At 44.3% G+C, this 17439-nt stretch overlaps 3 non-coding genes across 3 annotated transcripts; all 3 read left to right on the top strand.

Moving 5' to 3' along the window:
- The first annotated feature begins 3420 nt into the window (after positions 1–3420).
- LOC138570761 (U6 spliceosomal RNA) lies at positions 3421–3525 on the top strand. The gene has a single exon (XR_011303792.1). It is a non-coding gene; the product is annotated as a U6 spliceosomal RNA (small nuclear RNA).
- A 5484-nt stretch (positions 3526–9009) lies between these two features.
- LOC138570760 (U6 spliceosomal RNA) lies at positions 9010–9114 on the top strand. The gene has a single exon (XR_011303791.1). It is a non-coding gene; the product is annotated as a U6 spliceosomal RNA (small nuclear RNA).
- Positions 9115–14601: 5487 nt separating this feature from the next.
- Positions 14602–14706, top strand: LOC138570759 (U6 spliceosomal RNA). Its single transcript, XR_011303790.1, has one exon. It is a non-coding gene; the product is annotated as a U6 spliceosomal RNA (small nuclear RNA).
- Positions 14707–17439: the final 2733 nt, after the last annotated feature.

Here is a 17439-nt window from a genome sequence, read left to right as displayed (position 1 = left end):
TTGCCTTGTCCTTGATCCAGCCATGGGCCCACATGCACTCAGAGGAATAGAGTGTTTCTCGTGTCTATGGGTCTGCCGTGATGCTCTCACGCTTGCATCACCCAGCCTTCGTGATGGGGAGGGTGTGTCAATTTGCAAGCACCCTGCAGCATGAATCTGTTTATCTTTAAATATAATTGCCATTAAACCAAACCCTTTAGGACCGGATCAATACGGCAGAAAAAGAATGCTGATGTATTGCTGTTTGCCTCTTAATTTCATACCATCCAACATATAAATGGTGTTTGGTCAATGATTTGCCATATCAAATGTCCTTATGTCACAGGCAGAAAGTTCAGAGGTCCTAATCAATGGTTTGGTTGGCTCTCCCTTTGCGCTTGCCTTAAGGCGCCAGCACCAGAGGCTGCCCGATTGCGCCCTGAAAGCAACCAATGTTGACCCATCCTTTAAGAGATTCTGAGGCTGATTTCAATGTTATTTTTGCTGCTGATTTAACGATTGCTCAACCTTCGACCCACGTCTAGTTTCCTTGGCTATGCCCTTGACATCTTTTACAGCTTGCATTGGTGGGAGATGATGTGAGTTTATCGAGAGCAACGGGATATGAGGCATGTGGGCCATAAAAAACAGCTCTGGGATTTTTTTTTAATAAGAAAGCCCCTTTAAGTAGGGAACTTTGGATGGACAGCCCTGCTGAGAGCAAAAGGATTACACAAAAGATAAGGGGGTCAGTGGGTCAAGGGATAGCACATCTGACTGTGAGTCAGTTTATTGTTAGTCCAAATCCTACCTGTTTCAACATTTTTCCAGGCTTTTTGTTTAATTTCTTAACAGATCCATTCCTATGTAGCTCAGCAACACATGTACTAATATTGGAATGATAATGGGAACATTGAATTGGCCCCTGCTCTGAAGGATGACACGTACATTTGTAAAGCATTCACTATTTTTAGCACATGACGGGACAGAAACTTTGTTAATTTGCAAGTCTTTATTTTTTAATTCATCTTTATTGATGAAGATTGAAATTGTATGTTCATAGGGGCTGACGCCTGGGCAGCGGCAGGCAATTTGGAGAACAGAAATATTATTCATACATATTAAACAACAACACAATACATTTTGCGCCAAATTCAACACTAATGCCTCAGGAGCCTTTTACTTGTGAGTCCTAGTGACTGAATGAACAGCCCCGTCCCCTTCAATTTCTTGACTTGTACTTTTAGAAGTGGCACGGTTCCCATTCGACCAAATTCAGTATTATCACTTTCCCCATTGTTGTGCACGCCAGCGTAAACTGCTTTAAGGTGCTATTTGCAAACATCGCTCTGAACTACAGCTTTATTTGCTTCTAGGCCTTTATCTTTAATTGGGGCTGAGCAGTGTACTCTGGATTTGGCTGCTTTTAGTTGGTTGATTTCTTTTTTGATTTCTGTAACCTTCAAAGAGTCCCATTGTGAAATACCATTGTCAGAATATGCTACAGTGCATGAAAACTTAAAATAAATGGTTGTGAGAGGGAGAGGGAGAGGGGGAGGGAGGGGGCGGGGGGAGAAAGAGAGCGGGCGGGAGGGAGGAAGGAGGGAGGGAAGGAGGAAGGGAGAGAGAGAGACAGAGAGAGAGGAAACAAAGAAAATATGGTATTCGGGGGTTGGGGGGCTATGTTTTTACATGGAAAAGATTTTAGGCTTTTAATCAAGTGGAAATGGCTCTGCCTGTTGATGCTTTGTTGAGTTGCTTGGAACATGCAAGGAAGGAGACCTGAAGCACTCCCAACCAGGTTGCATGTCTCCAAGTTACTGAAATCCCACAGACCTCCTCCCTGTGCCACAAAGTTCTGGGCACTGAGCTCTGTAGTTCCCCACAAGTCGCAAAGCACCCCAGATTTACTTTCTCAAAGTTGCTAGTGACTGCTACCCCACCTCGACCACTATATTTTCCCCAGATACTTGCTACTGTGGAGTAAGCAGGGCTAATAAAGAGGGAGAGGGGGTTTGCCTATGCAAATCATCTGCCAGGATCCTACCTGGCAGGTCATTCCATCTTACCAGCTGACACCTGGGCAGCGGCAGGTAATTTGGAGAACAGACATATACGGACAGGCCACAAAGCAAAGGTTGGGCCGTTGATTGAGGATCCCTTTAGCCATGCCTCCCTAAGTTACCGAGGTCCAGAAAAATTCCACCCTCAGCTCTCATAGAGAGGTCCTTGGCCGATCGTGGCCGATCAGGGGAGTAAAGGGTCGGGGGTGACTGCACACTGCCTCACCTTTTCACTGCTTTCTACAGTGGTAATGCTTTTGCAGAAGGGGCCAGTACAAGTGATTTTGTTCTGCGCTGTGGGAAAGTGGTTAATGTCAGTGGATAAATGTCAAACTACTTGCGCTGTTCAACACACATACATGCAGAGAAATAATGTTATGTTTTTTGGGGAAGATCTAGAGGGTCCTGCTGATGATTTATTAAACTGTCTGCTACTCTTTCTTTTACATAGAGTCTTCCCTGCCCAGGAATGTTTAAGGCATATTGTATGTCCCTCCCTTACAATGAAAACTCTGTTGAAAGCACAGAGGTACATAGGAATGGATCTGTTAAGAAATGAAACAAAAAGCCTGGAAAATGTCGAACCAGGTAGTATTTGGACTTACAAAAGACGGACTCACAGTCAAATGTGCTATCCGTTGACCCACTGACCCCCTTACCTTTTGTGTAATACTTTTGCTCTCAGTAGGGTTGTCCAAAGTTCTCTTCTTAAAGCGGCTTTCTTATAAAAAATCCTAGACCTGCTTTTTGTGGCACACATGCCTCATATCCCATTGCTCTTGATAAACTCACATCATCTCCCCCCAATACAAGCTGTAAAAGATTTCCAGGCCTTATCCGAGCAAACTAGACGTGGGTCGAAGGTTCAGCAATCCTTAAATCAGCAGTAAAGTTAACATTGAAATCAGCCTCAGAATCTCTTCAAGGATGGTCCAACATCTATTGCTTACAGGGCTCAATCGGACAGCTTCTGGCACTGATGCCTTAAGCCACTTCCTGTTGTTGCCTTGTCCTTGATACAGCCATGGGCCCACATACACTCAGTGGTACAGAGTTTTTCTCATGTCTATGGGTCTATTGTGATGCTCTCAGGCTTGCATCACCCAGCCATTGTGATGGGGAGGGGTGTCATTTTGCAAGCACCCTGGAGCATGAATCTGTATATCTTCAAATATAATTGGCATTAAACCAAACCCTTTAGGACCAGATCAATACAGCAGCAAAGAATGCTTATTCATTGTTGTTTCCCTCTTCATTTCATACCACCCGATATTTAAATGGTGTTTGGACTTTCTACCCTCTGACATAAGGACATTTGGTATGGCAAACCTTTGACTAGATGTCCTAATCAATGGTTTGATTGACTCTCCCTTTGCACTTGCTTCAGCAACACATGTACTAATATTGGAATGATAATGTGAACATTAAATTGTCCCCTGCTCTAAAGGATGACACGCACATTCGTAAAGCATTCACTATTTTTGGCACATGACAGGACAGAAACTTTCTTAATTTGCAAGTCTTTATTTTTTAATACATGTTTTTTTAATGAAGATTGAAATTGTATGTTCATACATATTACACGACAACACAATACATTTTGCGCCAAATTCAACACTCATGCCTCAGGAGCCTTTTACTTGTGAGTCCTATTGACTGAATGAACAGCCCCCTCTCCTTCAATTTCTTGACTTGTACTTTTAGAAGTGGCAAGCTTCTTTTGTTTTTTTATCCCATTTTACCAAACTCCGTTTTATCAGTTTCCACCTTGTTGTGCACTCCAGCGTAAACTGCGTTAAGGTGCTATTTGCAAACATTGTTCTGAACTACAGCTTTACTTGCTTCTAGGCCTTAATCTTTAATTGGGGCTGAGCAGTGTACTCTGGCTTTGGCTGCTTTTAGTTGGTTGGTTTCTTTTTTGATTTCTGTAACTTTCAAAGAGTCCCATTGTGAAATACCGTTGTCAGAATGTGCTACAGTGCATGAAAACTTAAAATAAATGGTTGTGAGAGGGAGAGGGGGAGGGAGGGGGCGGGGGGAGAAAGAGAGCGGGCGGGAGGGGGAAGGTTAAGGAGGGAGGGAGAGAGAGAGAGAGAGAGAGAGAGAGAGAGAGAGAGAGAGAGAGAGAGAGAAAAAACAAAGAAAATATGGTATTCGGGGGGGCTATGTTTTTACATGGAAAAGATTTTAGGCTTTTAATCAAGTGGAAAGAGGCTCTGTGGCTGGTATCTCAGCCTGTTGATGCTTTGTTGAGTTGCTTGGAACATGCAACAAAGGTGACCTGAAGCACTCCCGACCAGGTTGCATGTCTCTAATTTACTGAAATCCCACAGACCTCCTCCGTGTGCCACAAAGTACCTGAGCTCTGCAGTTGTTCCCCACAAGTCGCCAAGCTCCCCAGATTTACTTTCTCAGAGTTGCTAGTTACTGCTACCCCACCTCGACCACTATATTTTCCCCAGATACTTGCTACTGTGCAGAAAGCAGGGCTAAGAGAGAGGGAGAAGGGGTGTGCCTATGCAAATCATCTGCCAGGATCATTCCTGGGAGGTCATTCCATCCCACCAAATGACACCCGAGCAGCGGCACATAATTTGGAGAACAGAAATATTCGGACAGGCCACAAAGCAAAGGCTGGGCCGTTGATTGAGGAACCCTTTAGCCATGTCTCCCTAAGTTACCGAGGTCCAGAAAAATTCCACCCTCAGCTCTCATAGAGAGGTCCTTGGCCGATCGTGGCCGATCAGGGCCGTGAAGGGTCGGGGTGACTGCACACTGCCTCACCTTTTCACTGCTTTCTACAGCGGTAATGCTTTTGCAGAAGGGACCTGTACAAGTGATTTTATTCTGCGCTGTGGGAAAGTGACATTTAACCACTGGCATTAAGCAAACGACTTGCGCTGCTCAACGCACATACATGCAGAGAAATCATTTCATGTTTTTTGGGGAAGGTCTAGAGGGTCCTGCTGATTATTTATGAAGCTGTACGCTACTCTTGCTTTTACAGAGAGTCTTCCCTGCCCAGGAATGTTTAAGGCATACTGTATATCCCTCCCTTACAATGAAAACTCTGTTAAAAGCACAGAGGTACATAGGAATGGATCTGTTAAGAAATGAAACGAAAAACCTGGACAAAATGTCGAAACGGGTAGGATTTGGACTTAGCACATCTGACTGTGAGTCAGTTAATTGTATCTCTTCACCCACTGACCCCCTTTCCTTTTGTGTAATCCTTTTGCTCTCAATAGGATTTTCCAAAGTGGCTTTCATATAAAAGATCATAGACCTGCATTTTGTGGCACACAAGCCTCATATCCCGTTGCTCTTTATAAATTCACATCATCTCCCACCAATACAAGCTGTAAAAGATTTTCAGGGCTTAGCCAAGCAAACTAGACTTGGGTCGAAGGTTAAGCAATCCTTAAATCAGCAGCAGAGTTAACATTGAAATCAGCCTCAGAATCTCTTAAGGGATGGTCCAACATCTGTTGCTTGCAGCACGCAATGGGGCAGCCTGGGTGCTGACAGCTTAAGCCAGCTCCTGTTCTTGCCTTGTCCTTGATCCAGCCATGGGCCCACATGCACTCAGAGGAATAGAGTGTTTCTCGTGTCTATGGGTCTGCCGTGATGCTCTCACGCTTGCATCACCCAGCCTTCGTGATGGGGAGGGTGTGTCAATTTGCAAGCACCCTGCAGCATGAATCTGTTTATCTTTAAATATAATTGCCATTAAACCAAACCCTTTAGGACCGGATCAATACGGCAGAAAAAGAATGCTGATGTATTGCTGTTTGCCTCTTAATTTCATACCATCCAACATATAAATGGTGTTTGGTCAATGATTTGCCATATCAAATGTCCTTATGTCACAGGCAGAAAGTTCAGAGGTCCTAATCAATGGTTTGGTTGGCTCTCCCTTTGCGCTTGCCTTAAGGCGCCAGCACCAGAGGCTGCCCGATTGCGCCCTGAAAGCAACCAATGTTGACCCATCCTTTAAGAGATTCTGAGGCTGATTTCAATGTTATTTTTGCTGCTGATTTAACGATTGCTCAACCTTCGACCCACGTCTAGTTTCCTTGGCTATGCCCTTGACATCTTTTACAGCTTGCATTGGTGGGAGATGATGTGAGTTTATCGAGAGCAACGGGATATGAGGCATGTGGGCCATAAAAAACAGCTCTGGGATTTTTTTTTAATAAGAAAGCCCCTTTAAGTAGGGAACTTTGGATGGACAGCCCTGCTGAGAGCAAAAGGATTACACAAAAGATAAGGGGGTCAGTGGGTCAAGGGATAGCACATCTGACTGTGAGTCAGTTTATTGTTAGTCCAAATCCTACCTGTTTCAACATTTTTCCAGGCTTTTTGTTTAATTTCTTAACAGATCCATTCCTATGTAGCTCAGCAACACATGTACTAATATTGGAATGATAATGGGAACATTGAATTGGCCCCTGCTCTGAAGGATGACACGTACATTTGTAAAGCATTCACTATTTTTAGCACATGACGGGACAGAAACTTTGTTAATTTGCAAGTCTTTATTTTTTAATTCATCTTTATTGATGAAGATTGAAATTGTATGTTCATAGGGGCTGACGCCTGGGCAGCGGCAGGCAATTTGGAGAACAGAAATATTATTCATACATATTAAACAACAACACAATACATTTTGCGCCAAATTCAACACTAATGCCTCAGGAGCCTTTTACTTGTGAGTCCTAGTGACTGAATGAACAGCCCCGTCCCCTTCAATTTCTTGACTTGTACTTTTAGAAGTGGCACGGTTCCCATTCGACCAAATTCAGTATTATCACTTTCCCCATTGTTGTGCACGCCAGCGTAAACTGCTTTAAGGTGCTATTTGCAAACATCGCTCTGAACTACAGCTTTATTTGCTTCTAGGCCTTTATCTTTAATTGGGGCTGAGCAGTGTACTCTGGATTTGGCTGCTTTTAGTTGGTTGATTTCTTTTTTGATTTCTGTAACCTTCAAAGAGTCCCATTGTGAAATACCATTGTCAGAATATGCTACAGTGCATGAAAACTTAAAATAAATGGTTGTGAGAGGGAGAGGGAGAGGGGGAGGGAGGGGGCGGGGGGAGAAAGAGAGCGGGCGGGAGGGAGGAAGGAGGGAGGGAAGGAGGAAGGGAGAGAGAGAGACAGAGAGAGAGGAAACAAAGAAAATATGGTATTCGGGGGTTGGGGGGCTATGTTTTTACATGGAAAAGATTTTAGGCTTTTAATCAAGTGGAAATGGCTCTGCCTGTTGATGCTTTGTTGAGTTGCTTGGAACATGCAAGGAAGGAGACCTGAAGCACTCCCAACCAGGTTGCATGTCTCCAAGTTACTGAAATCCCACAGACCTCCTCCCTGTGCCACAAAGTTCTGGGCACTGAGCTCTGTAGTTCCCCACAAGTCGCAAAGCACCCCAGATTTACTTTCTCAAAGTTGCTAGTGACTGCTACCCCACCTCGACCACTATATTTTCCCCAGATACTTGCTACTGTGGAGTAAGCAGGGCTAATAAAGAGGGAGAGGGGGTTTGCCTATGCAAATCATCTGCCAGGATCCTACCTGGCAGGTCATTCCATCTTACCAGCTGACACCTGGGCAGCGGCAGGTAATTTGGAGAACAGACATATACGGACAGGCCACAAAGCAAAGGTTGGGCCGTTGATTGAGGATCCCTTTAGCCATGCCTCCCTAAGTTACCGAGGTCCAGAAAAATTCCACCCTCAGCTCTCATAGAGAGGTCCTTGGCCGATCGTGGCCGATCAGGGGAGTAAAGGGTCGGGGGTGACTGCACACTGCCTCACCTTTTCACTGCTTTCTACAGTGGTAATGCTTTTGCAGAAGGGGCCAGTACAAGTGATTTTGTTCTGCGCTGTGGGAAAGTGGTTAATGTCAGTGGATAAATGTCAAACTACTTGCGCTGTTCAACACACATACATGCAGAGAAATAATGTTATGTTTTTTGGGGAAGATCTAGAGGGTCCTGCTGATGATTTATTAAACTGTCTGCTACTCTTTCTTTTACATAGAGTCTTCCCTGCCCAGGAATGTTTAAGGCATATTGTATGTCCCTCCCTTACAATGAAAACTCTGTTGAAAGCACAGAGGTACATAGGAATGGATCTGTTAAGAAATGAAACAAAAAGCCTGGAAAATGTCGAACCAGGTAGTATTTGGACTTACAAAAGACGGACTCACAGTCAAATGTGCTATCCGTTGACCCACTGACCCCCTTACCTTTTGTGTAATACTTTTGCTCTCAGTAGGGTTGTCCAAAGTTCTCTTCTTAAAGCGGCTTTCTTATAAAAAATCCTAGACCTGCTTTTTGTGGCACACATGCCTCATATCCCGTTGCTCTTGATAAACTCACATCATCTCCCCCCAATACAAGCTGTAAAAGATTTCCAGGCCTTATCCGAGCAAACTAGACGTGGGTCGAAGGTTCAGCAATCCTTAAATCAGCAGTAAAGTTAACATTGAAATCAGCCTCAGAATCTCTTCAAGGATGGTCCAACATCTATTGCTTACAGGGCTCAATCGGACAGCTTCTGGCACTGATGCCTTAAGCCACTTCCTGTTGTTGCCTTGTCCTTGATACAGCCATGGGCCCACATACACTCAGTGGTACAGAGTTTTTCTCATGTCTATGGGTCTATTGTGATGCTCTCAGGCTTGCATCACCCAGCCATTGTGATGGGGAGGGGTGTCATTTTGCAAGCACCCTGGAGCATGAATCTGTATATCTTCAAATATAATTGGCATTAAACCAAACCCTTTAGGACCAGATCAATACAGCAGCAAAGAATGCTTATTCATTGTTGTTTCCCTCTTCATTTCATACCACCCGATATTTAAATGGTGTTTGGACTTTCTACCCTCTGACATAAGGACATTTGGTATGGCAAACCTTTGACTAGATGTCCTAATCAATGGTTTGATTGACTCTCCCTTTGCACTTGCTTCAGCAACACATGTACTAATATTGGAATGATAATGTGAACATTAAATTGTCCCCTGCTCTAAAGGATGACACGCACATTCGTAAAGCATTCACTATTTTTGGCACATGACAGGACAGAAACTTTCTTAATTTGCAAGTCTTTATTTTTTAATACATGTTTTTTTAATGAAGATTGAAATTGTATGTTCATACATATTACACGACAACACAATACATTTTGCGCCAAATTCAACACTCATGCCTCAGGAGCCTTTTACTTGTGAGTCCTATTGACTGAATGAACAGCCCCCTCTCCTTCAATTTCTTGACTTGTACTTTTAGAAGTGGCAAGCTTCTTTTGTTTTTTTATCCCATTTTACCAAACTCCGTTTTATCAGTTTCCACCTTGTTGTGCACTCCAGCGTAAACTGCGTTAAGGTGCTATTTGCAAACATTGTTCTGAACTACAGCTTTACTTGCTTCTAGGCCTTAATCTTTAATTGGGGCTGAGCAGTGTACTCTGGCTTTGGCTGCTTTTAGTTGGTTGGTTTCTTTTTTGATTTCTGTAACTTTCAAAGAGTCCCATTGTGAAATACCGTTGTCAGAATGTGCTACAGTGCATGAAAACTTAAAATAAATGGTTGTGAGAGGGAGAGGGGGAGGGAGGGGGCGGGGGGAGAAAGAGAGCGGGCGGGAGGGGGAAGGTTAAGGAGGGAGGGAGAGAGAGAGAGAGAGAGAGAGAGAGAGAGAGAGAGAGAGAGAGAGAGAGAGAGAAAAACAAAGAAAATATGGTATTCGGGGGGGCTATGTTTTTACATGGAAAAGATTTTAGGCTTTTAATCAAGTGGAAAGAGGCTCTGTGGCTGGTATCTCAGCCTGTTGATGCTTTGTTGAGTTGCTTGGAACATGCAACAAAGGTGACCTGAAGCACTCCCGACCAGGTTGCATGTCTCTAATTTACTGAAATCCCACAGACCTCCTCCGTGTGCCACAAAGTACCTGAGCTCTGCAGTTGTTCCCCACAAGTCGCCAAGCTCCCCAGATTTACTTTCTCAGAGTTGCTAGTTACTGCTACCCCACCTCGACCACTATATTTTCCCCAGATACTTGCTACTGTGCAGAAAGCAGGGCTAAGAGAGAGGGAGAAGGGGTGTGCCTATGCAAATCATCTGCCAGGATCATTCCTGGGAGGTCATTCCATCCCACCAAATGACACCCGAGCAGCGGCACATAATTTGGAGAACAGAAATATTCGGACAGGCCACAAAGCAAAGGCTGGGCCGTTGATTGAGGAACCCTTTAGCCATGTCTCCCTAAGTTACCGAGGTCCAGAAAAATTCCACCCTCAGCTCTCATAGAGAGGTCCTTGGCCGATCGTGGCCGATCAGGGCCGTGAAGGGTCGGGGTGACTGCACACTGCCTCACCTTTTCACTGCTTTCTACAGCGGTAATGCTTTTGCAGAAGGGACCTGTACAAGTGATTTTATTCTGCGCTGTGGGAAAGTGACATTTAACCACTGGCATTAAGCAAACGACTTGCGCTGCTCAACGCACATACATGCAGAGAAATCATTTCATGTTTTTTGGGGAAGGTCTAGAGGGTCCTGCTGATTATTTATGAAGCTGTACGCTACTCTTGCTTTTACAGAGAGTCTTCCCTGCCCAGGAATGTTTAAGGCATACTGTATATCCCTCCCTTACAATGAAAACTCTGTTAAAAGCACAGAGGTACATAGGAATGGATCTGTTAAGAAATGAAACGAAAAACCTGGACAAAATGTCGAAACGGGTAGGATTTGGACTTAGCACATCTGACTGTGAGTCAGTTAATTGTATCTCTTCACCCACTGACCCCCTTTCCTTTTGTGTAATCCTTTTGCTCTCAATAGGATTTTCCAAAGTGGCTTTCATATAAAAGATCATAGACCTGCATTTTGTGGCACACAAGCCTCATATCCCGTTGCTCTTTATAAATTCACATCATCTCCCACCAATACAAGCTGTAAAAGATTTTCAGGGCTTAGCCAAGCAAACTAGACTTGGGTCGAAGGTTAAGCAATCCTTAAATCAGCAGCAGAGTTAACATTGAAATCAGCCTCAGAATCTCTTAAGGGATGGTCCAACATCTGTTGCTTGCAGCACGCAATGGGGCAGCCTGGGTGCTGACAGCTTAAGCCAGCTCCTGTTCTTGCCTTGTCCTTGATCCAGCCATGGGCCCACATGCACTCAGAGGAATAGAGTGTTTCTCGTGTCTATGGGTCTGCCGTGATGCTCTCACGCTTGCATCACCCAGCCTTCGTGATGGGGAGGGTGTGTCAATTTGCAAGCACCCTGCAGCATGAATCTGTTTATCTTTAAATATAATTGCCATTAAACCAAACCCTTTAGGACCGGATCAATACGGCAGAAAAAGAATGCTGATGTATTGCTGTTTGCCTCTTAATTTCATACCATCCAACATATAAATGGTGTTTGGTCAATGATTTGCCATATCAAATGTCCTTATGTCACAGGCAGAAAGTTCAGAGGTCCTAATCAATGGTTTGGTTGGCTCTCCCTTTGCGCTTGCCTTAAGGCGCCAGCACCAGAGGCTGCCCGATTGCGCCCTGAAAGCAACCAATGTTGACCCATCCTTTAAGAGATTCTGAGGCTGATTTCAATGTTATTTTTGCTGCTGATTTAACGATTGCTCAACCTTCGACCCACGTCTAGTTTCCTTGGCTATGCCCTTGACATCTTTTACAGCTTGCATTGGTGGGAGATGATGTGAGTTTATCGAGAGCAACGGGATATGAGGCATGTGGGCCATAAAAAACAGCTCTGGGATTTTTTTTTAATAAGAAAGCCCCTTTAAGTAGGGAACTTTGGATGGACAGCCCTGCTGAGAGCAAAAGGATTACACAAAAGATAAGGGGGTCAGTGGGTCAAGGGATAGCACATCTGACTGTGAGTCAGTTTATTGTTAGTCCAAATCCTACCTGTTTCAACATTTTTCCAGGCTTTTTGTTTAATTTCTTAACAGATCCATTCCTATGTAGCTCAGCAACACATGTACTAATATTGGAATGATAATGGGAACATTGAATTGGCCCCTGCTCTGAAGGATGACACGTACATTTGTAAAGCATTCACTATTTTTAGCACATGACGGGACAGAAACTTTGTTAATTTGCAAGTCTTTATTTTTTAATTCATCTTTATTGATGAAGATTGAAATTGTATGTTCATAGGGGCTGACGCCTGGGCAGCGGCAGGCAATTTGGAGAACAGAAATATTATTCATACATATTAAACAACAACACAATACATTTTGCGCCAAATTCAACACTAATGCCTCAGGAGCCTTTTACTTGTGAGTCCTAGTGACTGAATGAACAGCCCCGTCCCCTTCAATTTCTTGACTTGTACTTTTAGAAGTGGCACGGTTCCCATTCGACCAAATTCAGTATTATCACTTTCCCCATTGTTGTGCACGCCAGCGTAAACTGCTTTAAGGTGCTATTTGCAAACATCGCTCTGAACTACAGCTTTATTTGCTTCTAGGCCTTTATCTTTAATTGGGGCTGAGCAGTGTACTCTGGATTTGGCTGCTTTTAGTTGGTTGATTTCTTTTTTGATTTCTGTAACCTTCAAAGAGTCCCATTGTGAAATACCATTGTCAGAATATGCTACAGTGCATGAAAACTTAAAATAAATGGTTGTGAGAGGGAGAGGGAGAGGGGGAGGGAGGGGGCGGGGGGAGAAAGAGAGCGGGCGGGAGGGAGGAAGGAGGGAGGGAAGGAGGAAGGGAGAGAGAGAGACAGAGAGAGAGGAAACAAAGAAAATATGGTATTCGGGGGTTGGGGGGCTATGTTTTTACATGGAAAAGATTTTAGGCTTTTAATCAAGTGGAAATGGCTCTGCCTGTTGATGCTTTGTTGAGTTGCTTGGAACATGCAAGGAAGGAGACCTGAAGCACTCCCAACCAGGTTGCATGTCTCCAAGTTACTGAAATCCCACAGACCTCCTCCCTGTGCCACAAAGTTCTGGGCACTGAGCTCTGTAGTTCCCCACAAGTCGCAAAGCACCCCAGATTTACTTTCTCAAAGTTGCTAGTGACTGCTACCCCACCTCGACCACTATATTTTCCCCAGATACTTGCTACTGTGGAGTAAGCAGGGCTAATAAAGAGGGAGAGGGGGTTTGCCTATGCAAATCATCTGCCAGGATCCTACCTGGCAGGTCATTCCATCTTACCAGCTGACACCTGGGCAGCGGCAGGTAATTTGGAGAACAGACATATACGGACAGGCCACAAAGCAAAGGTTGGGCCGTTGATTGAGGATCCCTTTAGCCATGCCTCCCTAAGTTACCGAGGTCCAGAAAAATTCCACCCTCAGCTCTCATAGAGAGGTCCTTGGCCGATCGTGGCCGATCAGGGGAGTAAAGGGTCGGGGGTGACTGCACACTGCCTCACCTTTTCACTGCTTTCTACAGTGGTAATGCTTTTGCAGAAGGGGCCAGTACAAGTGATTTTGTTCTGCGCTGTGGGAAAGTGGTTAATGTCAGTGGATAAATGTCAAACTACTTGCGCTGTTCAACACACATACATGCAGAGAAATAATGTTATGTTTTTTGGGGAAGATCTAGAGGGTCCTGCTGATGATTTATTAAACTGTCTGCTACTCTTTCTTTTACATAGAGTCTTCCCTGCCCAGGAATGTTTAAGGCATATTGTATGTCCCTCCCTTACAATGAAAACTCTGTTGAAAGCACAGAGGTACATAGGAATGGATCTGTTAAGAAATGAAACAAAAAGCCTGGAAAATGTCGAACCAGGTAGTATTTGGACTTACAAAAGACGGACTCACAGTCAAATGTGCTATCCGTTGACCCACTGACCCCCTTACCTTTTGTGTAATACTTTTGCTCTCAGTAGGGTTGTCCAAAGTTCTCTTCTTAAAGCGGCTTTCTTATAAAAAATCCTAGACCTGCTTTTTGTGGCACACATGCCTCATATCCCGTTGCTCTTGATAAACTCACATCATCTCCCCCCAATACAAGCTGTAAAAGATTTCCAGGCCTTATCCGAGCAAACTAGACGTGGGTCGAAGGTTCAGCAATCCTTAAATCAGCAGTAAAGTTAACATTGAAATCAGCCTCAGAATCTCTTCAAGGATGGTCCAACATCTATTGCTTACAGGGCTCAATCGGACAGCTTCTGGCACTGATGCCTTAAGCCACTTCCTGTTGTTGCCTTGTCCTTGATACAGCCATGGGCCCACATACACTCAGTGGTACAGAGTTTTTCTCATGTCTATGGGTCTATTGTGATGCTCTCAGGCTTGCATCACCCAGCCATTGTGATGGGGAGGGGTGTCATTTTGCAAGCACCCTGGAGCATGAATCTGTATATCTTCAAATATAATTGGCATTAAACCAAACCCTTTAGGACCAGATCAATACAGCAGCAAAGAATGCTTATTCATTGTTGTTTCCCTCTTCATTTCATACCACCCGATATTTAAATGGTGTTTGGACTTTCTACCCTCTGACATAAGGACATTTGGTATGGCAAACCTTTGACTAGATGTCCTAATCAATGGTTTGATTGACTCTCCCTTTGCACTTGCTTCAGCAACACATGTACTAATATTGGAATGATAATGTGAACATTAAATTGTCCCCTGCTCTAAAGGATGACACGCACATTCGTAAAGCATTCACTATTTTTGGCACATGACAGGACAGAAACTTTCTTAATTTGCAAGTCTTTATTTTTTAATACATGTTTTTTTAATGAAGATTGAAATTGTATGTTCATACATATTACACGACAACACAATACATTTTGCGCCAAATTCAACACTCATGCCTCAGGAGCCTTTTACTTGTGAGTCCTATTGACTGAATGAACAGCCCCCTCTCCTTCAATTTCTTGACTTGTACTTTTAGAAGTGGCAAGCTTCTTTTGTTTTTTTATCCCATTTTACCAAACTCCGTTTTATCAGTTTCCACCTTGTTGTGCACTCCAGCGTAAACTGCGTTAAGGTGCTATTTGCAAACATTGTTCTGAACTACAGCTTTACTTGCTTCTAGGCCTTAATCTTTAATTGGGGCTGAGCAGTGTACTCTGGCTTTGGCTGCTTTTAGTTGGTTGGTTTCTTTTTTGATTTCTGTAACTTTCAAAGAGTCCCATTGTGAAATACCGTTGTCAGAATGTGCTACAGTGCATGAAAACTTAAAATAAATGGTTGTGAGAGGGAGAGGGGGAGGGAGGGGGCGGGGGGAGAAAGAGAGCGGGCGGGAGGGGGAAGGTTAAGGAGGGAGGGAGAGAGAGAGAGAGAGAGAGAGAGAGAGAGAGAGAGAGAGAGAGAGAGAGAAAAACAAAGAAAATATGGTATTCGGGGGGGCTATGTTTTTACATGGAAAAGATTTTAGGCTTTTAATCAAGTGGAAAGAGGCTCTGTGGCTGGTATCTCAGCCTGTTGATGCTTTGTTGAGTTGCTTGGAACATGCAACAAAGGTGACCTGAAGCACTCCCGACCAGGTTGCATGTCTCTAATTTACTGAAATCCCACAGACCTCCTCCGTGTGCCACAAAGTACCTGAGCTCTGCAGTTGTTCCCCACAAGTCGCCAAGCTCCCCAGATTTACTTTCTCAGAGTTGCTAGTTACTGCTACCCCACCTCGACCACTATATTTTCCCCAGATACTTGCTACTGTGCAGAAAGCAGGGCTAAGAGAGAGGGAGAAGGGGTGTGCCTATGCAAATCATCTGCCAGGATCATTCCTGGGAGGTCATTCCATCCCACCAAATGACACCCGAGCAGCGGCACATAATTTGGAGAACAGAAATATTCGGACAGGCCACAAAGCAAAGGCTGGGCCGTTGATTGAGGAACCCTTTAGCCATGTCTCCCTAAGTTACCGAGGTCCAGAAAAATTCCACCCTCAGCTCTCATAGAGAGGTCCTTGGCCGATCGTGGCCGATCAGGGCCGTGAAGGGTCGGGGTGACTGCACACTGCCTCACCTTTTCACTGCTTTCTACAGCGGTAATGCTTTTGCAGAAGGGACCTGTACAAGTGATTTTATTCTGCGCTGTGGGAAAGTGACATTTAACCACTGGCATTAAGCAAACGACTTGCGCTGCTCAACGCACATACATGCAGAGAAATCATTTCATGTTTTTTGGGGAAGGTCTAGAGGGTCCTGCTGATTATTTATGAAGCTGTACGCTACTCTTGCTTTTACAGAGAGTCTTCCCTGCCCAGGAATGTTTAAGGCATACTGTATATCCCTCCCTTACAATGAAAACTCTGTTAAAAGCACAGAGGTACATAGGAATGGATCTGTTAAGAAATGAAACGAAAAACCTGGACAAAATGTCGAAACGGGTAGGATTTGGACTTAGCACATCTGACTGTGAGTCAGTTAATTGTATCTCTTCACCCACTGACCCCCTTTCCTTTTGTGTAATCCTTTTGCTCTCAATAGGATTTTCCAAAGTGGCTTTCATATAAAAGATCATAGACCTGCATTTTGTGGCACACAAGCCTCATATCCCGTTGCTCTTTATAAATTCACATCATCTCCCACCAATACAAGCTGTAAAAGATTTTCAGGGCTTAGCCAAGCAAACTAGACTTGGGTCGAAGGTTAAGCAATCCTTAAATCAGCAGCAGAGTTAACATTGAAATCAGCCTCAGAATCTCTTAAGGGATGGTCCAACATCTGTTGCTTGCAGCACGCAATGGGGCAGCCTGGGTGCTGACAGCTTAAGCCAGCTCCTGTTCTTGCCTTGTCCTTGATCCAGCCATGGGCCCACATGCACTCAGAGGAATAGAGTGTTTCTCGTGTCTATGGGTCTGCCGTGATGCTCTCACGCTTGCATCACCCAGCCTTCGTGATGGGGAGGGTGTGTCAATTTGCAAGCACCCTGCAGCATGAATCTGTTTATCTTTAAATATAATTGCCATTAAACCAAACCCTTTAGGACCGGATCAATACGGCAGAAAAAGAATGCTGATGTATTGCTGTTTGCCTCTTAATTTCATACCATCCAACATATAAATGGTGTTTGGTCAATGATTTGCCATATCAAATGTCCTTATGTCACAGGCAGAAAGTTCAGAGGTCCTAATCAATGGTTTGGTTGGCTCTCCCTTTGCGCTTGCCTTAAGGCGCCAGCACCAGAGGCTGCCCGATTGCGCCCTGAAAGCAACCAATGTTGACCCATCCTTTAAGAGATTCTGAGGCTGATTTCAATGTTATTTTTGCTGCTGATTTAACGATTGCTCAACCTTCGACCCACGTCTAGTTTCCTTGGCTATGCCCTTGACATCTTTTACAGCTTGCATTGGTGGGAGATGATGTGAGTTTATCGAGAGCAACGGGATATGAGGCATGTGGGCCATAAAAAACAGCTCTGGGATTTTTTTTTAATAAGAAAGCCCCTTTAAGTAG

The sequence above is a fragment of the Ambystoma mexicanum genome, chromosome 2q, assembly GCF_040938575.1.
Source record: "Ambystoma mexicanum isolate Mex_15411 chromosome 2q, UKY_AmexF1_1, whole genome shotgun sequence".
In the NCBI taxonomy this organism is placed as follows: domain Eukaryota; kingdom Metazoa; phylum Chordata; class Amphibia; order Caudata; family Ambystomatidae; genus Ambystoma; species Ambystoma mexicanum.
This window is presented reverse-complemented; position numbering and strand designations above follow the sequence as displayed.